The 23260-nt window shown below is 36.4% G+C and overlaps 1 pseudogene across 1 annotated transcript in view; it reads right to left on the reverse strand.

Moving 5' to 3' along the window:
- Nucleotides 1-2048: 2048 nt before the first annotated feature.
- LOC309857067 (small ribosomal subunit protein uS5 pseudogene) overlaps nt 2049-23260 on the reverse strand; it is a 290623-nt pseudogene continuing 269411 nt past the window's right edge. Inside the window, exon 2 of the transcript XR_014316704.1 lies at nt 2049-2893. The product of XR_014316704.1 is annotated as a small ribosomal subunit protein uS5 pseudogene (transcript). The remainder of the gene's footprint in view (nt 2894-23260) is intronic.

Genomic DNA, 23260 nt, shown 5'->3' on the forward strand with positions numbered 1-23260 from the left:
ATTCCTCTGGCCTGGGGTTTTGTTGTGCTCATTTTAGACCAGGCACTCAATAAATTGTCTCTGAATGATTGAATTGTTTGACTCCCTTGCTAGATTCTCAACTTCATGAGGCCAAGGATTGTTCTATTCAGTCCTTCTTTATCCTCAATGTCTGTTATATTGCAGTCACTTACGTGACTAATGGGAAAAATCACAGAAAGAAAGAGTTAAAACTACAGAAAAACCCTGTAGGTTCAATAACACAAAGCTTTCTAAAATTATTTAGCCCAGGAATTGAATACTGGCTGCACTTTTGATTTTTTTTAAATGGTATTGAATTTAATTTAAATGGAAATACTGGAATGGTAGAATAATAAAAAAATTATAAAAGCAACTTGCTCCTTAAAGTAAGAATTATATAGGGCATCTCTTCTAGAAGCAAAATTTTCAAATGTCAAACACCTGAAAGCATAGAAGGAGAAGTAAGAGTGTGAATTGTACTTCAATGCTCTTTTCTTTATATTCAGCAAACAGCTTCATTCACACACCTTTCCAATTTTTTCAACTCTTTTGACAAAGCCTTCAGAGGAGTTACTGCTGATGACAACCATCACAGCCTAACAGGAGAAATTTTATAAAGAAAAATAATAGCATGTTTTTCCCAAATTGTTAAGGATATGGTGAAGCTCTGTCGGATTCAAAGGAGGAATGTGCAATTCCATGCTATATATAATAATAACTTGTTTTAATAGTGGCTTTGCAATTTTTCAGATATATCCATTTACTGAAACCACTATCAAATAAACAAAAACAAACAAATGAACAGGGGTTCGAGACAGAAATTATCTAATCTAAAAATAGCACATGTTCACAGAATACACAACACATATCCCAAGTACTACTATAGGCTTCAAGTAATAGTCAAAACAATAGTAAAAATGATTCAGACCACACCAGTCAAATCATAAATGGGACCTTAACTGTAAATCCTTATCTTTAGATCAAAGCGGGTAATTGGGGGCTGAAGATACATTATAGAACTAATATGTTATAGAACTCCTCTGAAATGAGTCATTTATTCCATCACTTTTCCTGCACAGCTGCTGACCCATGTTTTGGTTCCTGGAAATAGCTGCTACCCTGTCATACTTCTTAAAAGCACATATATTGATAACTCTACTCATTCCTCCATTCCTCTGTGACTGTCACTGTGTTAAAATGTGGAGTCAGCTGACTCACTTGTGATGGTAATAAAGTAGATGAGTTTGCAAAGTATTTTGTTATTTCTAAAAATGCAAAAACCAAATTACATTGAAATCATAAGGGGTGTTTCAGGGAGAGCTGTAGGATGTGGTTTCTTGTGTAATCCACAGAGATTAGCTCCAACACATATTTAAACTCTCCTCTAGGAGCAACCTTAGTGGTAAAGCAAGAAGATAAACAGATGTAAACACACCCTGGCACAAAATTATCACTTATCTTTGGCTTCCTAGTCTCCTCGTGTTACTTATTTATCTTAACTTCTCTCTGAAATCAGGGAACACAGAATCTCAATCAGTAGACATTTTTCTACTGAATTACCCAATAGTCTGATCATACCCCAAGACTTTTTTAAATTATTTCACTCATAATCCCAAATCTGCTTTGCTTCCTCATCTTAGTACACTGTAATTTGATTTCAAAATGAGGACAGTTGTCAGTAATGCCACATTCATTCATCTATTTTACAATTCCATGTGCTTATAACTATGAAGATATGTTAATAACATCCATTCCAATAAGCCACCCTAAATTTATTATCATGAAACAAGACCTCAAGAAAGAGAATTCAAAATCATCCATGTATTTGCAACTTATTGCAATAAAGCCTTTATCAATAGACTTCCCTGTGCACATGGTGGTCAAATTGCTGGTGAAAACCAGCCAGATCTATTACAAGCTTTCTCATGGCTTCTAGGTAACCCAAGTGAGCCTTTATTGATACTGGGAAGGGATAAAGCAGGGAAGGGATAAACAGTGCTATAAGATTTGGCTAGACAAAAGTAATGACTCTCATTACAAAGTGAGTATTTTTTTTTCAAGCTTTAGTTCAGTTTATTTTTCTTGTATAAAACTATGTAGTAGCCACAGCTGGAGCCTGGGTCCTCTGAACAGAGACTCTGGTGTGGGTCTTCACAAGATGGTCCGTGAACTCCTGATAGGGAGACTTGGTGAACACAGTCTCCTTCCAGAGATCAGGGGTGAGATAGCTGTAGGTCTTGGAGATGGCATCGAAAGTAGCCTTGGCAAAGTTCCCTAGGGTGGCAGTGCAGCCCCTGGCCGAGGTGTAGCAGTCGTCAATACCAGCCATCATCAGCAGTTTCTTGGGCACAGGGGCCGAGACAATGCCAGTGCTTCTGGGGGCGGGGATGAGACGCACCAGCACAGAGCCACAGTGGCCAGTCACCTTGCACGGGACAGTGTGGGGCTTGCCGATCTTGTTCCCCCAGTAGCCTCGCCGCACAGGGACAATGGAAAGCTTCGCCAGAATGATGGCTCCGCGGATGGCAGTGGCTACCTCCTTGGAACACTTGACACCCAAACCGACGTGTCCATTGTAATCTCCGATGGCGACAAATGCCTTGAACCTGGTCCGCTGGCCCGCGCGCGTCTGCTTCTGCACAGGCATGATCTTCAAAACCTCGTCCTTGAGGGAGGCTCCCAGGAAGAAGTCGATGATCTCAGACTCCTTGATGGGCAGGGAGAAGAGATAGATCTCCTCCAGGGACTTGATCTTCTTGTCTTTGACCAGGCGCCCAGCTTGGTGACAGGGATCCACTCCTTGTCCGCGGCCTTGCCCCCGCGAGCTCCGCGGCCTCGGCCCCGGCCCCGGCCCCGACCACGGCCCCGGCCCCGGCCCCGGCCCCGGATGCCTCTGCCGAAGCCACCGCGGAAATTGCCGCGGCCTCCCATTCCAGGGCCCCCGGGCCCTCCGGGCCCTCCCGCAGCACCGGCGTCATCCGCCATTTGGTGTTCTCTCGGAGAGGAAACAAAGTGAGTATTTTAAAGCAAAAGAGCCTGTTGGGAATATTGTTTTATAAAATAGTGGTTTTTTTTTTATTAACTTTTTAAAATTCAATTAGGTAACATATAGTGTACCAATAGTTTCAAATGTAGATTTCAGTTATTCATCCATAGCATATAATAGCTAATTCTCAGTACTTACTGTTATAGCTTCTTGAAAGCAGAATTTTAACCCACTGAGCCACCCAGGCGCCCTTGAAAGCAGAATTTTAGATCACATTTTCTGATTACTTCCATGTCGTACAACACTTTCCTGCTAGCAACCTTCAAAACATACTGTTTGTTAGAGGAATTTCTTTAATAATAAATAAATAGGAATTCATTTAAATTTATAAATATATAAAATAAATAGGAATTTATTTAAATTTATTTAAATATTACACACTGTTTCATTGTTCATAAATAAGGTGATGATATTATAGCCATTAGTTGGTAGCACTGATATATCACTATCTTTTTACTTCTCAGTGCATTCTCTTTACACAAATAGATATATATTTTAAAAAATGTGAATCTGTGGCAAACTTGTAAAAAACCCTATACAGTAAAGTTTATCATTTTAAGTAATCTCAATTATCTTCCTCAATTGTGATAGTATATCCTTCTATCTAGGCCAGATATTGTATGAGGGATTTGAAGAGACATACTTTTCTAAATTTCACTTTTCTCATCTGCAAAATGCTTATCATGATCCTACAAAAAAATACACTTATAATTTTTTGATGAAAATTTATTTATTTATTTTAAGATTTTATTTCTTTCTCAGAGAGAGTGGGTGAGAGAGCAAGCACAGGCAGACAGAATGGCAGGCAGAGGCAGAGGGAGAAGCAGGCTCCGGCCGAGCAAGGAGCCAGATGCGGGACTCGATCCCAGGATGCTGGGATCATGACCTGAGCCAAAGGCAGCTGCTTAACCAACTGAGCCACCCAGGCGTCCCTTTTGATGAAAATTTAATCTGTATAAACAATATATTTGTTGTAATGCGTGGTTCATGGAAAACATCTTTTTTAATTATAAGCAGTATTAGAAATTAAGTAAATGTGTCTATAATATTTAAAGTTTTAACACATAATTCCACTGCTTTGCCTTATTTTCTCAAATCCCATTACCACTTTCACTGACAGAGTCAAATGTACTTTTTCTACTAGTAGCCAGCTCTTTGTCTTTTGTCAGAAAGATGCCCTTGTGAATTATTTATAATAGAGATATTAGCAATAATAATAATAATAATAATAAATAGCAATGAAAATGTTAAAAAAAAAAGTTTTCTTAACTAATTAGGGTTCTTAGACATCAATTAGAGGAACCACCTCGGGCAAGCAAATTAATCTGCAAGACATTCCCAGAATTAACAAGTCAGTCAGATACAGGGTTGTCTGTAGACTGAAAAGAACTAGGTTTGGAAAATAGGTAAGGACAGTGAAAAAAGTGATCAAATTTTTGGGCAAAATAAACTCTTAGGTGTCCTTTCAATGGAGTCCTGTTCATTATGTAGCAGAAACTCTGGAGATTATCTCAATCCATTGGAGTCACCCCGTTTATTAGCTTGCTATTGACAAAGTTATTTACAAACTGTAGAGCAAGAGGTTATAATGGAGAAAACTGATGGTAATGCACAGGATTCTTGTTAACAATAATGCAAGTTAGTGATTTTTCATTAGAAAACATAAATTCTATAACCCAAATTATGGGCCCAGAGCACTTCTGCTGCACAACTCTGCTTATATCCCAAATAACCATGTGAACTAGTTTTAATATCTGCTTCTCTTATTAATTTTTGAATAAAAATTCTTGACACAAGTATTTTATAATTGTGTGATAATCATGAATTTAATTTTTGGAGAACAAAACACACTTTAGCATAACTAGGTTCGTTCACAGAACCAGCCTTGATAACACACTTCTATATGTTAGAAATGATGTAATAAATGTAGAATATTGGGCACTTGTTTGGTATTCTTTGCCATGTTTTGCACTATCTAAAAAGAGATCAGTGAACTTGGACTGGAGTTAGTAGACATGGAAGAAAATAAAATATTACAGAGAAGAATACTCTGTGGTCCACAACCTAAACGGCCTGGGATTCCCATCATTTGGATCCCTGTAGCTTTACAGAAGTCAATTAAATTTTTGTATCTCTGATTAAAGTTGTTTCCCCAGTACTTTTTCAAACATCTCTTGTAAAGTATTGTTTCCCAGAAAAAAAGGGATTTTGCACATGTATCTGCCTTTGTCTCTGGTCATGATCTCAGTCAGGATCCTGGGATCGAGCCCCATATCGGGCTTCCTGCTCATTAGGGAGTATACTTCTCAGTCTCTCTCTGCAGCTACATCCCCCTGCCCCACTCATGCTCTCTCTCTCTCAAATAAATAAATACAATCTTTAATTTTTTAATTAAAAATAAGATAAATAAATTAAAATAAAAAGTCTGGGCTTACTGCCCCATTTAGCTCCTTTTGTTTTTTTGAGTTGTATTTAAAGCAGCATGAGAGAACATGAGGCTCTCAAACTTAAAAAAAAAAGGAAAAAATTGAGTTTTGTTAGGATTTAAGATCTTGTCTGCTAGACAAAAACGTTGGCTTTGTTAACATGTGAAAATTATCAAAAGGGAATAAGATAGAATTCTAATAATTTTTGTAGAAATTAAAAATTTTCTCCAACCCAAATACATACAGACCCATTAAGTAAATTCATTCCAATGTCCCAAACCAACCTTTTCTAATAGTAATGCATCTGTGTAAACAGGGTCAACCCAAGGAATAAATAAATATTATTATTTTTTTCCTGTCTCTTCCACAGTCTCATCTGGGTATATTGGTAGCAAGCCAACTATCTATCTTATAAGACATGATATCATAAGGAAGGGTATTCTGTCCATTTGGAACAACTGAAAATCATTGTAATTTTATCTTGGTGCAGTAACTTGAGATGGCACAGTGTGGTTTATGAATATATTTTATTTTTTTTTACTGGGAAGAAGAGATTATAGAGATATTGGTTATCCAAGAGAGACTGACAGGTGTTGATAGTTGCCAGGTCAATATCCATCTACTTTTTCCTTTAGTATCAGAAAGCACTGAGGGATTGACAACAAGGAAACTTAAAACAACATCAAATATTTTATTGTCTCTTTTCTAGTTACATTGTAACCATATGACAAAGTATCAGTTGTACAAGATATCATTCTCTTTTACCTCTATCTTTCTGCCAGAAATGTGGGCTTAATAGTGAGAACTCCAACAGCAATTTTTGCAACTGTGAATAAAAAGCCATGAAAACCTCTAAGATAGTTCACTTGACTTTCTTAAGACTCTGAACCAACACCAGAAAACACTCTCTGTAGTCTTCTTGTTAAATGAAAAATATGGTTAAACCACTTTTGACAGTCTACTACCTACAGCAAACTGTAAATCTTAATTGAAATATGTCCTCTCAGCTGTGCTTAAGCAACTGAGTCCTGAGCTTTTCAGGTTTTCAGTCTGAAAGAGTACACCTCGGGTGCTCTGAAAGGGAAGAGAAAGGACACCCTGTTCTCCATATAAATTAAAGAAGAGAAATCTGTGCATTTAAGTGGGCCATATAAAATTTATCAAGCAATTATCTCCTAACTCCTTCCTATCCAAATTACCTGATATGCTCTCCCTACTCCTTTATTCCACGTTACTGCCTTTTCACAACATGTCTTCTGTTATTTCCTTCTTGCAAGCTAGTTTTGATTTCTGCATCTAAAAAAATCAACAATCATTGTGTATTTCAATTCCCATTTTCCTCAAATGCATTGATTCTTCTTATCTATTACTCTTTTCTCATACTCAGTGTCTTTGTCTTTATGGGGTTTGTACTTTGCTTTTCCCCATCCTTTACTGCCATTATATAATCAATCTAATAACTTCTTAGAGAAAGTTAAAAATTCCCGCATAGCCACACGTGAACACAAAGTCACTGATTTTTAGCAAACCTATAAGATAGTCAGACATCCATTCAATTTCTTTTTTTTTAAGATTTTATTTATTTATTTGACAGAGAGAGATGACAAGCAGGCAGAGAGGCAGGCAGAGAGAGAGGAGGAAGCAGTCTCCCTGCTGAGCAGAGAGCCTGATTTGGGGCTCGGTCCCAGGACCCTGGGATCATGACCTGAGCCGAAGGCAGCGGCTTAACCCACTGAGCCACCCAGGCGTCCCTCCATTCAATTTCTTAACTGAGTCCCAAATGCATCCTGACTTCTAACCTAAACCTAAGCTCTACTTCTTACACGTTGTTATATGACCAAATTCTTTCAGTTCAGTATTTTGTAACATTTAAATATTAGTCAATTGATGCTTTGTTTGTGTATTTCTATGAAAATAATTTGAATACTGTAGATTTATTGTTATATTTATAGATTTATAATCAAAGTTTCATCAGTTGAAGTTTTTGGAAATTTCAGATATAATGATTAACCTAAAATGATACTGCCTCAAATCCCTCTGATATCAAGGCCCAACTCCTGATTATAGCCAAACCTGTGGTGGATAGTTCCATGGGAAATTGCAGTTACTTAACAGTGATAGCATCTCATGTTCTCTCTCTCATTTTAGAATGTCTCCAACACAACCCAAAAGTGTAGGAGAGTTAATGTCCTCTGAGGACAGCTCTCAGTGAAGTGGAAATAAGAACCATAGGTAAAATTGTCAGTTTTCAGGTCTTCATGAGGACAACTTAAAGAAGTTTCTCAGGACCTTTCAGTAAAAGCAAGCCTTCATTTTCTATCCACAACAATTATATCAACAATGTACCTCTTTGACAAAGTTGCTTCTTCACTGTATCACTTTCCCATTCTTTTCTACCTTGGATAATCTCCCAGATAAACTAACAGTACTCAAATCCTTTGTCCTACTCTTTGCTCTCAGGATAAATGGAGCCAAAAGACTTAGATTAATATCAAGTTCTGAATGGGATCTTAGAGCTATTTCTGTCCAGATTTTCATAAACATAGGGAACTTTGAATTATCAGGCTATAAATAAGTTCTAAATGGAGGGGGCAAAAGCAAAAAGTAGAAATTTTTATGTTTGATTTTTAATCATGATTAATTGACTTTATTGATTATTAAAAATACTAACATTATAAAAGTGTGGATCTTTGTAAAACAATGTCTTAATGTAAGAAAGAAGTTGCATAGTCCTTTTGAGAATATTAAACCAAGTGTTCAGGTGCCATCTAATTTCTTGTTTAATCCAGAACTTTGGTGTGCATCATCTTGAGGAATAGGATTTTGAAGTCCAGACAGACTAACAGAAAACTGATCCAAATGTGTGTGTTTATATTTCTGCTTTTGTTGTAAAAATCAAAGTGTGATTGCTGGTTTAAAATGGTAAAACTAATAATGTTCATGGACTCGATTATAAATTTTCTAATTGTATGGGAAGAATCCAATAAACATAGAATTAATTGATTTGCAAATCCTCAAAGAGCTACAGGATCAGGTAGTGGTATGTTCTGATTCAACAGCATCATAATGCAGCATTTTATATGTGTGGCTAATGGATATTTTCATGAATGTTTGCTAGCTAGTCAGCCAATACAGAGAAATATTAGGTAGCATAATTACTCACAGTTGTGTTTAATAAAATGAGAGAAAATTATCAAATGACACTAATAATAATAAACCTATAGCAGGCTAAATATTCAATGATAATTACAAGTATTAATCTAGCTTTCTTCCCTGATTATGACTCTTCTCTCCTTTATCATAATGGGAGTAGCAGATTGTCTGCAGTGAATTGTGAAAACGCAGCAGTGACTTTGGCAGTGAAGGCCTCCCATCAATTTTGATAGGTTAAAATGATTCTGGTTGGTCTTGAGCAAATGTGTCAATTTTTTTTTTCTGTGTGTGTCATAAAAGAAAGAAGCAATAGTAAATTCTTGCTGTTATTCCATGGAGCCAATAAAATCATACTGCCAACAAGAGGCTGTTGACACCGTAAGTGTAGTTAACTGTCTTGAAATACTAGGCCTGGAAATAAAATCCCAATATTTCACATAACCTCTTTTTTATAAAAGAAAAAAACAAAACAAAACAAAACAACTATACTGCTTACATTTAGGGCCCTGCTGTTGTGTAACTATTTTTGAACATGTCTACTGTAAGTGTATATATATATATATATTTTCTGTGCAATAAATTCATTTAGAGATAAATTTTGATTGCAAATTATTTTGGGGGAGGCATGGTATTTGTGGCTAGTCTCACAAGTAAAAAGGACTAAAAGAAAGAAGAAAAACATTTTTTATTACAGCATATTTACATCTGTCCAAAGTACTTATTTACTATAATACTTACTAATGTATAATACTGTACACAAAGAAAGAAGTTAAATGAGTTATAATTCAGTCAATGTATAGCTGGCCATTTTAAAACTTACCACTGAATCTTTCTGGTATGAAATGTGATATCTGGCAATCTGGTCCAGTTCATTACATCAGGTCATTTGTATGTTCTTATTACCATTTTGATAGCATAGCACATTTTATAACCCAGACATTTTACAATGGAACTATGATGCATGTATTTTCAAAAGTATAGACATACATGAAGCTATGAGGTCAAAAAAGATGAATGTCCGTAGTACCATATAGACTCAACAAATAAAAGTGTCCAAGGGTCTGAGTGTGACTTATGAATATTGTATAAGATTAGGCCAACATGTGGTTTTGATATAAATAATCTGTTCTTAAATTAGAATTACAATCTTTGAGTACAGTGTTGAAAATGGCAGATAGATTTTAGCTATCTTTGCTCACTAGGGAAAATGGAAAAATGTTTAGTTTGGTCAGATTTTCACTTAACTTCTGAAAAATCTTACGTTTGAGAGAACCCTTCTGAAATAAGAATCCTTAAAGACATAACCCCTTTGGCACAAGTTTTCAAGAAACTTGTTTGATGTTGTAGACAATTCTATGGCACACGTACTGTTCTAGATGTTTCATGCCAATAATATGTAAGCCATACCAAGGCTACATATACATATAGAGATGTTCCTCAGCTTACAAGGGGGCTATGTACAGAGAAACACATAAAAAATTAAAAATGCATTTAATACCCCAAAACTATCAAATATCATAGCTTACCTTAAGCTTATTTAAACATACTCAGAACACTTACATTTGCCTGCATTTGGGCAAAATCATCTTAAGCAAAGCCTATTTTATAACAAAGTATCAAATATCACATGCAATTTATTAAATATTACACTAAAAAAAGAAGAATATATATATTCTATATATATGTTCTATATATAGAATGCTTGTAAGAATATCAGGTGTTCACCCCTGTAATCTTCTAGCTGACTGGAAGCTGTGGCTCACTGCCGCTGCCCAGAATCACAAGATGGCACCATATAGAACAAGAGTTTCAGGTGGTAGGTGTTGTAAGTTTTACCCAAACTGACATTGGTTTTTGTCATCATATATGTCAAGTAGTTTTCTCAGGTTTATTTTTAGAATATCCTTGTATAATGAATATTTACACTGATATCTAGTATAAAAATCTTGCAATTTAACATTAGAAACATTAAGATATTGAAAATCAATCTATTTCTTTAATTCATTGAAGACATTTTTGGCTTGTTTCCAGTACTTTCTTACTGGTTAAAAAGTGAATTTGAAGTAGTCTGGATTTCATTATTATATGGCACTTTCCCTTTGATGAATACAAAGACGATATTCTATATTAGCTATCTGAGAAGAATTTATTTTTTTAATTTTATTTATTTGTAAGAGAGAGAGTGAGAGAGAGCACAAGCAGGGGGAGCAGCAGGATGAGGGAGAAGCAAACTCCCGGCTAAGCAGGGAATCTGTTGCAGAACTGAGTCCCAGGACCCTAAGATCATGACCCGAGCTAAAGGCTCAGGCGTTTAACTGACTGAGCCACCCAGGTGTCCCAATCTGAGAAGAGTTCTGTATGCTATTCCTATTAATATGCAGTTTAAAGTCTAGGTAATTAACTTAATATTTTAGTGGCTATTGCATAGATAGCACTATGTTCCAGGCAGAGAGTAAGAAAGAAATATTAAATCAACCATATTCTATGCATTCTAAATGAAAATAATTAATCGATCATAAAAATCCTTCTATTTATGGAATATCAACTTATAAGCTTTCCTCCATATGAACAATGCCAACTACCAGAATAAAGGGTCATCTAATACAAATAAAGGATAGAATTAAAGAATTCTGGTAAGCCATTTAATTTTGAAAAATGGTGTTCTATTGTTGCTGAGTTGTGGTTTTCCGTTACATAATATCTGATAAGTGTAGAAGTAACATGAGTGTTACGTGAGATGAGAAATGGTATATAATTAAGATATTTTTAAAAGTACAGATAAATACAAATTTGTAAACATAGCATTATGGAGGAGTAAAAATAAATGATAGCTACACACTCTAAAGTGAATAAAACTTGGAAAGCTAATAGAGAAGTAAAACAAGGACAGTGCAAAAAGTATGGTACATTTTTATGAAGTTCAAACAAATTCTGTGAAACCATAGATGGACTTAAAGATACTATTATGTATCAAATATTGTAAAAATTAAGCAAGGAAATAGCAAACATAAAACAACCAAAGCATACAAACTTGGGTAGATACAAGAGGTGTGATCATGTTCTACTTCATAAAGAGATGAGTTAATAGATAAATACAAGTAACTAGACTTTTTAGAAGTTCATAAAACGTTGCCTGTTATTTCTTAGTAATATAAAATATATGGTTTTCTAACAAAAACGTTTATCTTAAAATATTTAAAAATAAATTTTAGGCTACTCCTAAGGTTATATTTACTTTTCCACTGTAGGAAAAGCTGGTTGTTGTAGTTGTATTTGTTTGTTTGTTTTAGTCTCCTCCTAGTTTTTATTATTATAATGTGGAATGAGGAATGTTAGATTGAAAAGTGAATTATTTTATAGACAAAAATCATTACTTGATTCACCTCCTGGTACAGCAGATGGAACTCCTGAAAATATGCCCTTTTGCCTTATGGAAGAGTAACAGTTATGCTTACTTCTGAAACATACTTGGTGGTGGCCCTAAATAGTGACACCATAGTAAACATTTTGAATATTTGCAATTAATTTTTATAGTCATAGGGCTCCAAAAGGCACTGCAGGTATCTTAGCAGGTGTTTCAATAAGGCTAAAATTTGCCTGACTGTTTAAAAATATTAGCAAGGCACAAAACATGGCAGAAGTATTGTCCTCAGATATTATTTTTTTTCCATATGCTCCTGATTCCAGACATGACAAGTTATTTTTCAAATATTTATTATAAAAGTTTTTATTTATTTATTTGACAGAGATCACAATAAGGCAGAGTCAGGCAGAGAGAGAGAGGAGGAAGCAGGCTCCCTGCTGAGCTGAGAGCCGGATGTGGGCCTCGATCCAAGGATCCTGGAATCATGACCTGAGCCAAAGGCAGATGCTTTAACCTACTGAGCCACCCAGGCTCCCCCATGACAAGTTATTTTGATAGATGTATATACAGTGTATTTTCCAGTTATAAGAAAAATGGTTCTGCTATTTTTAACCTTTTTAAAAATTAAATAATTTTTTTCATTGAAATTTTATTTTTTAATATTTTACTTTTCTTTTCTTTTTTTTTAAAGATTTTATTTATTTATTTGAGAGACAGAGATCACAAGTAGGCAGAGAGGCAGGCAGTGAGAGAGAGAGAGAGAGGGGGAAGCAGGCTCCCTGCGGAGCAGAGAGCCCGATGCGGGGCTCAATCCAAGGACCCTGAGATCATGACCCGAGCTGAAGGCAGCAGCCCAACCCACTGCGCCACCCAGGCGCCCCAATGTTTTACTTTTCAATATACTACTTAGAATATAAAACCTATTCCATTTTGTAAGATGTTTACCATTTAAAAAATGGTAATTTTCTCATTGTGTCTTCCCCTCACATTGCTTTATTTTGAATAAAAAATTTCACAATAAACATAACTGATGCTTTCCTTCTGATGGTCCCTCTGTTGGTCATATTGTATATGAGCCATGACAATTAGTTTTACAAAATTTATTGATGTTTGTTGATATGTTTTATCATAACTAATTTTCCCTCCCTTATCTAGATTCCCCAGCTTTCAGACAGGTGGACACTTTAATAAACCATACCCAAGGGATGTATCAAGTACTTCTTAGACATTCTCTCAGATCCTTGAGGTGTCATTTTGCCTAGGGATTTGCAATAGGTTCTGCCAGAGGCACCACTGTGACAACTGATGTCCATGGTCTAATTCCTGCTAAGCTCAAGAGGTCACTGGTTTCCAAGTTTATCTATACAATTAATGCATTCCAGCAAGTTCTTTTTTTTTTAATATTAACAAACTTATTTTAAAGTTTATATGGAGAGGCAAAGACTCACAATAGTCAACATAGTGTTGAAGGAGAACAAAGACTGAGGACTGACTTCAAAGTTTACTAAAGCGATTGGGCACCTGGGTGGCTCAGTTGGTTAAGCCTCTGCCTTCCGGCTCAGGTCATGATCCCAGGGGCCAGGGATCGAGTCCCGCATTGGGTTCTCTGCTCAGCAGGGAGCCTGCTTCTCCTCATCTCTCTCTCTGGCTGTCTCTCTGCCCATTTGTGATCTCTCTCTCTGTCAAATAAATAAATAAAATCTTAAAAAAAAGTTTACCATAACGATAATTGTAAGCATGATATTGTAATACCACAGAGAGACTAGATTAAAGCAACAGAATATATATTATCAATTATATTTTATATATAATAGAAAAGCAAAAGCAATACAAGAGAGCAAAATACAATCTTTTAAACAAATGGTTCTGTAGCAATGGTGAAGCTAAATCTAAAAATATAAAATAAAATAAATCCAGGCAGATATCCTACACTCTTCACAAAAATTAACTCAGATTGGATTATAAACCTAAACATGAAACATGTAGAAGGTAATATAGAAGAAAATTTAAATGACCTTGGTTTTCGCAATAACTTTAGCTACAAAAGCACAAGCACTGAATTTAAAACTGTCTACTCTGTGAAACACAATGCCAAGAGAATGAAAAGGCAAAGCACAGACTATGAGAAAAAATTTGCAAAATACACATCTGGCAAAGGACTGTTAATCAAAAATACACAAAGACCCCTAAAAACTCAACAATGGGGGAAAACCCGGATTAAAAATGAGCCAAAGGCCTTAGCAGATACCTCACCAAAGAAAATATTACAGATGGCAAATAAGCATATAAAAAGATGCTTCACATCATATGTCATCAGGAAAATGCAAATTAAAACAAAAAAGAGACACCAGTACATACCCAGAATCCAGAGCACTGTCAACAGAACACGAAATGTTGGTGAGGATGTGGAGCAACAGGAATGTTCTTCCATGTGTATTGAGAATAAAGAATGGAAAACAACTTGGCAGTTTCTTACAAAACTAAACATATTCTTGCCAGATGATTCAGCAGTAGCAGCTCTTGGTATTTATCCAAAGAAGATGAAATCTATACCCACAAAGATGTCTATAGTGGTTTTATTCATAACTGACAAAAGCTTGGAAGCAACCAAGATATCCTTCCATAAGTGAAAGGTCAAAGAAAGTGTAGTACATGCAAACAATGGAATATTATTTAATGCTAGAGAAATGAATTACCAAGCTATGAAAAGATATGGATATAAATATTTAATAAATATTTGATTTTAGGCTTCTACCAGTCTATCAATAGTATTAGTATATTTTAACAGTGAATGCTCAGCATTCATGAATTTACCTAATAAAACATTTTGGGTTCAATATTTTAAATACTTCAACCTCTATGATTATATTCCTAATAATTTTGAATTGGGGTAAATAAACCTTAATTTTTTGTAACTTGTTTCTTATTGCAAGAGAGCTCAATGAAATTTTAGAAAATAAAAATTTACAAAAAAAAAGTTTAGTTTATTATTGCCAAATAATTTAAAACTTTATCTTATATTCAAATACATATATTTTTCTAAATTGATTTATATGCTACTAAAACCAAAAACTTTTAGTTATACTAGATTTCATATCCTGCAATCAATGCCAGAAATCCATCTGGCAATGATTTGTCTTAAATAGAGTTAAGATGGGTGTTATTACAATGCAAGATGGAAACAAATATAGTATAACAATAGGTGATACATAACTTTTCCGTTTTGATCAAGTTACTAATCTACAAAAGGCTTTTATCAGTGACAGACTTGGGAATTTAACAAAACTTTTAAACTAGCATGTGCGACTCATTCCTAGAAAACAACACAATCAATAACACTTTATTTAGATTAAATCATGACTATTTCTCCATTTGAATAAAAAAGGTAGCAATCCCAATAAGTTTATTGAACATGAAAAGTTGAAATGCTATAATGCTCCTAAGGAATTAAATGATCCAGTCAAGAATAACAAAAAAAGGATATAAATTACCAAAGTGTTTGTATAATTGTAATGTACAACTGCCCATTATCGTTCCATAGTGTAGGCTTGTACAAGAACTCTATAAAAGAACTCCACTTCTAAACTGTGGAAAATATGTTCCCTTTCCCCCCATATACAACTATTAAGCCATTCATTTAGCTTTTAAAATATCCACTTAATACAGGCTTTTTACACATTTGAACAGGCAACAGGGCTCTATTCTTATCGCTTACATCTGAAGGATAGACTTCTAGCGTAAGAGGTAAAGCCCATAAAGGAGCCCAATAATAACAACAAAATACAGTTTAGTGAGCCCTTACAATCTGCCAGCTACCTTTCTGAGAATACTTCAATTAATAAAACATATAAAATACCTGACCACAAAGAGCTCACATTCTTTTGAAATATAATAGTGAAATAAACCAATAATAGAGGGGCACCTTGGTGGCTCAGTCCATTGAGTGACTGCCTTTGGCTTGGGTCATGATCTCAGGGTCCTGGGATGTAACTCCCCAGCAGGCTTTCTAGGCAGTGGGGTGTTTTCTTCTTCCTCTGCGCACCCTCCCAATTCTCTCTCTCTCTGTCTCAAATAAGAAAATAAACCAGTAATAGAATAATGATTGATGGTTGATGGTGATAAGTGATACAAAGAAATACAAGAAAGGTAAAAGCCATTGGAGAATGCTGGGATGAAAGTTAATTTTATTTTGTGTTGGGTGGTTATATCTCATTTATGAGATGTTATTTGCACAAAGACCCAGGAAGTGAAGGAGAGTGTTATACAAATATTAAAGGAAAAGATTGCTCTAGGCAGAGCAAGTAAGTATATAGACTTTGTGTGAACAGCTTGTCTGTTACTTTTGAGGAAAAGCAAGGAGGCCAATGAGGAGTTCATAGTGGTGGAGAGAGGAAGAACGTATTGATGTATGACCTTCTAGTACATTGAAACGCCTTCAGTTTTTATTTAATATGAAAGGGGAAGATACCAAAAGACCCTCAACAGCAGAATAAAATCATTTGACTTGATTTTTAGGTTAAATTGCTGTACCAAAATAAATTTGCAGGGAGAAAGGAGTGCAGTATGTGTGGAAGTGGGGTTATCAATCAAGTCAATAATTCAGGAACATATGATGGTGTTTTTAGCATGCTGGGTGGTAATAGAAGTGGTGAGGTATGGTTTTCATTGTGTATATATTTTGATGGTGAATATTCTGGTGAACAGGATGGGGTATGTGCAGGACAGACATCAACATTTATTTTACCTGCACAAACAGAAGGGTGGAGTCTTCATTCCCTGATATGGAGAGAACTCTGAGTTCAAATGTTCTTTCTCATTAAATGGCATAGTGATGATGAGGATTTAGTCAGACAGTGAAAGAGAGCAGTAAGCATAGTGTTAAGCGGTAAGACATTATAATACATTGGAACATCAAAAAACGTTGTGTTGGATCATCTGTTTATGTGAGTAAATAAATAAATAAAGCTTCCTGGGGTTCTGATAGAGGTAAAGAAGACTGTATATGATCCAAAGGGGCACGTGCACCAAATGTTTATAGCATTAATATCCACAATAGCCAAACTATGGAAAGAACATAGATGTCCATCAACAAATGAAATATATATATATATATATGCACACACAATGGAATACTATTCAGCCATCAAAAGAAATGAAATCTTGCCATTTGCGTTGACATGGATGGAACTGGAGGGTATTATGTTTAGCAAAATAAGTCAACCAGAGAAAGGCACTATCATATGATCTCCCTGATATGAGGAAATGGAGGTGCAATGTGGGGGGTTTGGGGAACAGGAAAAGAGTAAATGAAACAAGATGGGATCGGGAGGGAGACAAACCATAAGAGACTCTTAATCTCACAAAACAAACTGAGAGTTTCCGGGGGGGGGTGGGGAGGTTAGGGAGAGGGTGGTGGGGTTATGAACATTGGGGAGGGTATGTGCTGTGGTGAGTGCTGTGAAGTGTGTAAACCTGGCGATTCACTGACCTGTACCCCTGGGGCTAATAATACATTATATGTTAATTAAGAAGAAGAAAGAAGAAGAAGAAGAAGAAGAAGAAGAAGAAGAAGAAGAAGAAGAAGAAGACTACTATAAATCAAATGCTATGGTTTTCAGCATAGAGTGTGTAATCAGGCATATTTTATTAAAGTAACCAAGTAAAATGAGGTCGAAAATTGGAATAACAGAAAACATAAAAATCAGAGATTTTAAAAAGAGATATGGGACAGTGTAGAGAATATAGTCAATGATATTATAATAGTGTTATATGGTGACAGATGGTGGCTATATTTGTAGTGATCATAGAATAATGTATGGAGATATTGAAAACCTGAAACCAATGTAACACTGACTATCAACTACACTCAAATAAAAAAATAGTAAAAGGAAACATTTTAATTTAAAAAGATAAAAAGAGGGACAAGAATTTGAAAAGTGAATTTCAAAAAGAGTAAAGATGAGGCTAAGACATACTCTGAACCTTGAGGAAAACACCATTTTGAAAATTCTTCCCATTTTGAGAAAACTCAAATGAATCAATACCATAAAAGAACCCATTTTAACCGAGAGATGTAATGAATGCTCAAGAAATAATTTTATGACAGGATAATTCTTCCCTATGAAACAGCATACAGAAACCCGGGGAAACACCTGGAAGCAAAATAAACTATACTGAAAATAAGAATTAGGAAAAAGATAAATGATGAAAGATAAGAAAATTAGACCTGCGACAGAGACCTAGTGAAGAGAATTTTTAGCTTGTGGTTTAATGTTTTTGAGGATAATCTAGAGTTCATAACTGCCTTGAGGCAGGCTGGTTGTAGGCAGTTTAGGCAGACCCCTAAGAGAGGCCTACTTTGGGCAGGTGGTGTTGGAGGAGGCCATTGGGCTGGACAAAGACAAATCCAACCATTTGACTAAAGTGTCTGTGAAGATGTTGAAGTCAGATGCAGCAGAGAAAGACCTGTCAAACCTAATCTCAGAAATGGAGATGATGAAGATGATTGGACAGCACAAGGACACCATCAACCTGCTGGGTCCTGCACACAGGATGGTCCTTCGTACACTATCATGGAATATGCCTCCAAAGACAACATACAGGAGTACCTGCAGGCCCAGAGGCCTCCTGACCTGGAGTACTGTTACAATATCAGCCACAATGCAGCAGAGCAACTCTCCTCCAAGCACCCGGTATCCTGTGCCTACCAGGTAGCCTGAGGCATGGAGTACCTTGCCTCCAAGAAGTGCATACACCAAGACCTGGCCACCAGGGAAGTGCTGGTGACAAAGGACAACATGATGAAGATCTCAGACTTCAGCCTTGCCAGAGATATCACCACATCAGTTACTATAAAATGAGAACCAACAGTGGACTGCCTGTGAACTGGATGGTCTCTAAGGCCATGTTTGACCAGATCTACATCCACCAGAGTGACTTCTGGTCTTTTGGGGTGATCCTGTGCAAAATTTTCACTCTGGAAGCCTCCCATATCCTGGAGTGCCTGTGGAGGTGGTTTTTAAGCTGCTGAAGGAGTCATTTGATGGATAAGCCAATAAGTGCACCAGAGAGTTATACACAATAATGAGGGGTGGCTGGCATGTGGTACCTTCAAGCTGCTGGTAGAAGACCTGGATCATACTGTGTCCTTGACCTCCAACCAGGAGTAACCGGACCTGTCCTTGGCCCTGGAACAATACTGTCTATGCTTTCCCAACACCCAAAGCTTCACCTGCTCCTCAGAGAAGAATTCCACCTTCTCTCATGTGCCGTTGCCCAAGGAGGCCTATCTGCCCTGACACTCAGCCCAGCTTGCCAATGGTGGACTCAAATGACTAGTATCCCTATTACTCCTGTCCAGATTCCGTCATAAGCTGTAACCCTTACCCCCCACCCTCCCTGCAAGACTCACTGCCTTCTCCTTTGTCCCTTTCCTACTGGCAGGAGCCAGCTGCCTACCTGAGGCCTTCACCCCTTGAAGTTCACCTCTCTTCCCCTTCCTCTTCCTCCTCCTTACAACCTGCTCATGAAAGAAAGGAACAGAGAGGCAGGTACTTGCTCGTGGCTACTTCCTTCCCTCCCATATGTTGGACCAAGACCCCTCCCTGTCATCTGGTACTGCCTAGATGTCGAGGGAGTTGGAGATGAGGCATGCCAGTGAAAGCTGTCAGAGCTTTCCTGTTTTGGTTTTGTCTGCTTAGCATAACATGTAAGACTGAGTTCTGGTGGCAGGGACCTAGTCCTTGGGGCTATAGCACTAGCGAGGGGATGTCAACTGCTCTGGGCCTTGGCTAAGAGCAAGCCCTGCTCCAGAGATATGGTGCCAAGGGCTTATTAATTTTGATACTAATTTGCTTTGCTGACCAAATACCTGGTATCAAAAGATGGGAAGGCAAAGACTGGAAGCAGTGTTGTGACCATGGGGTCCAGCCCCAAACTATGAAGAAAACACAAAGTGTATAAATCTGAGTAAGTATATATTTACACACCTTTTTAAATAGGTTGTTATCAAAGATTTAATCAATGGGTAATATGCTCCTCGTGGCTGGGAAGCATCAGTTGCCATATATTAAAAACAAAGAAAAGAGGTGTCTGTGTGGCTTCCTCCAAGAAGTGTCCCTTCTTTTCAGGTCATGATCCCAGGGTCCTGGGATGGAGCCCCACATCAGGCTCTCTGCTCAGTGGGAAACCTGCTTCTCCTTTTCCCTCTGCCCTGCTTATAGTTCCTCTTCCTGTCTCTCTGTCTGTCAAATAAATAAAATATTTAAAAAAAAACAAGAAAGAAACAAAATGTTTTTAAAAGGTCTTTTTTTTTTTTTTAATTTTCTAGGGGTGCCTGGATGACTTAGTTGTTTAAGCAGATGTTTGCCTTTGGCTGAGGTCATGATTCTAGTGTACAGGGATCCAGCCCTGCATGGGACTACTGGCACCCCAAGGAGCTTGCTTCTTCCTCTCCCTTTGCACATGATTCCCCCTGTTTGTGTGCTTCTTCTCTCTCTCTCTCTCTCTCTCTCTCTTGCTGTCAATAAATAAAATAAAATCTTTTACTAAATAAATAAATAAATAAATAAATTTCTAAACCTACTTTCAGTTTAAGTCCCTTAACAAAAATTGCTACTGCTTCATTAAAAAAAAAAAAAAGATAATTTAGAAAGATGCTTCCAGAGTTAAAAAGTTGTTTTGTTTCTTTGTCAGGATTCAATATAGAAGTGCTTTAAAAAGTAAAAGAAAAAATATGCTATATTAACTCTAATCATACTATAACTTTGGTGGTTATATCAAGATAATGAAAAGTGATTTTAAAGCAAATTTCATTATCAGACATAAAGATCAAGTCAAAATTACAGAAGAGTAAAAGGATGAATTCATCAGGGAGTGTAAAAATTCTTTTTTTTTTAAGATTTTATTTATTTATTTGACAGAGAGAGATCAGAAGTAGGCAGAGAGGCAGGCAGAGAGAGAGAGAGAGGAGGAAGCAGGCTCCCTGCTGAGCAGAGAGCCCGATTCGGGACTCGATCCCAGGACCCTGAGATTATGACCTGAGCTAAAGGCAGCGGCCTAACCCACTGAGCCACCCAGGCGCCCCAGGAGTATAATAATTCTTGACTTTTAATACGTAACAACAGATTTGGGGATATATAGGGAAAAACTAAGAACAAAAATCATAACTTCTACCTTGGACGACAAATGGAAAATAATTTCAACACCCTTATTTTAAGATTACATAGACAAATGGTCATCACATTGGTAAGATATGTAAGACTTGAACAAAATGATCAACTAACTAGATATGCTTGATATTACATTACAGTAACGGAACTAACTGAGGTCAGTCTTTGGTGAATCACAGAAACAGGTGGAGTTGTCAAACAAAGGAATCTTTGTTTACAACATACAAGGAGTTCACAGGGAATAAGTTCCAAAGCCTTGACTGTTTGAACAGGAGAGAGATTTTTATTTAGTATTTAAGATGAATACTCAGAAGGGAGAGTTTTATTATCCCGTGTATGGTTGGTCATAAGGTTGTGGATGCATGCACATCCACATATGTATTTGTGCAATATGTATTGCATGTTCACCTGAATGAAGCTTGTATTCCACCGAGGGCAGAAACGTCAACGTTAGAATAAAGCAGGGGTAACTGTTGGACAAGGGAAAGGGACTCTGCAGGCTTCAAGAGCAGATAGAAACTAGATGGGGTCTTGGGCTCATTTTCTGGGAAAAGGAATGCAAGGCCTTGATTGCTTTTGAAATAGCACTAGGAGTTTTACCACTGATTTATTGTCTCAATAGCTTAGGCTATTTCCTGGTCTGGTGGTGACTGTTAGTTTTCCCATTGCCTTGTTCCCTCAAAATCCTTAAGGAGTGAGGTTTTTGCATTTCTTTTTAAGAACCTCCCAGGAAGTTTTGGAAGAAGTGTGCTTGGGCAAGTACACAGGTGGGGTATAGATCATTGAAAATAGCTGGGGACAAAAAATGACTTTTCTTATGTCAGGAAAACTATATCTCTTCTTTAATTTTCTAGGAACCTCTAACTCTTTCTGCTGATGTTACCAGCAGGCATCTGAGATATTACTGATTGTTCTCTTGAACCTAAGGAAAAGGAAATGTAGAAAGCAAAAGACAAAACTTTAAAATCTATCCTCCAACTCATCAATTCACTGCAGCCACCTCTCTGTCTTTCCCTTTCTCTTTTTCTCTCTTTCTCTTTCTCTCTCACTTTCTCTCTCACATACGCACAACACACGCAAATCAACTTAAAACAATTTTTAATTTTCCCTATTCCATTTTAATATACTTGAGGCATGATCATTTTCTTAGTAAATACAAGGAAAAAAAATCTAGGATTCCATCATTCTGTGTGATTAAAGTATTGAGGAATTTACTTCCAATAGCACTTATAAAAACATATTTTATTTAAGGAATATTATATAATCAGGTGCCTGCATTTTTCTTATTCTCTAACTAGTGTTATTTGGCAATTAATATTTTGTCAATCAATATTCCCCTATACCTGAATGTGTGGGCAGTGAGAGATGAGTTAGAGGCAAGGATGGTGAACACTCCCAACAACTGCAGACTACATATATCTTAAGCCATGATTTTCTTTGCAAAGGTCAACATTGATAATGTTGTAGTCATACCTCCGTGTACCAGGAAAGAAGTAGCATATTTCTTGAAAGACACAGCTATCAAAGCTCCATTGAGAAACCGTAAAGATGGAGAAGGGATTTGCAAATTAAATATCTGATAATGGACATCTACTCTGATTATTTAAAAATGAATAAAAATAAAAAACCTTACTAATAACCAAACAGAGTATCCAATTTTACATGTGAAGGAAATAATGGAAGAGACATGTCACCAAAAGTATATGGATGGCTTATAGGCACATGGCCAATTTCTCAACATTTAAACATTAAAGAAATACAAATTAAAATCATAATGAGACATGCTTACATATCTATTAGAATGGCTAAAATTATAAAGGCTAATTGTACTTGGTCTGAGCTAGATTGAGAAGCAACAAAAAATCTAAACTGTTGTTGGCATATATCATGATACAACCACTTTGGAAAATAGTTTCAAAATTTTTTTAAATGAAAAATATGTTGCAGTTACACAAATAGCCATTTTATTCTAGGCATTTAACCAAGAAAAACAAACCCTATGTTCATACAAGGACTTGTATATGAATTTCATAGCAGCTTTATTTTTAAGAATTGAAAACAGTGGAAATGTTCATCAATGTCCATCAATAGAGCAAAGACA

Source organism: Mustela nivalis (genome assembly GCF_964662115.1).
Source record: "Mustela nivalis genome assembly, contig: HAP1_SCAFFOLD_315, whole genome shotgun sequence".
Classification (NCBI taxonomy): Eukaryota; Metazoa; Chordata; class Mammalia; order Carnivora; family Mustelidae; genus Mustela; species Mustela nivalis.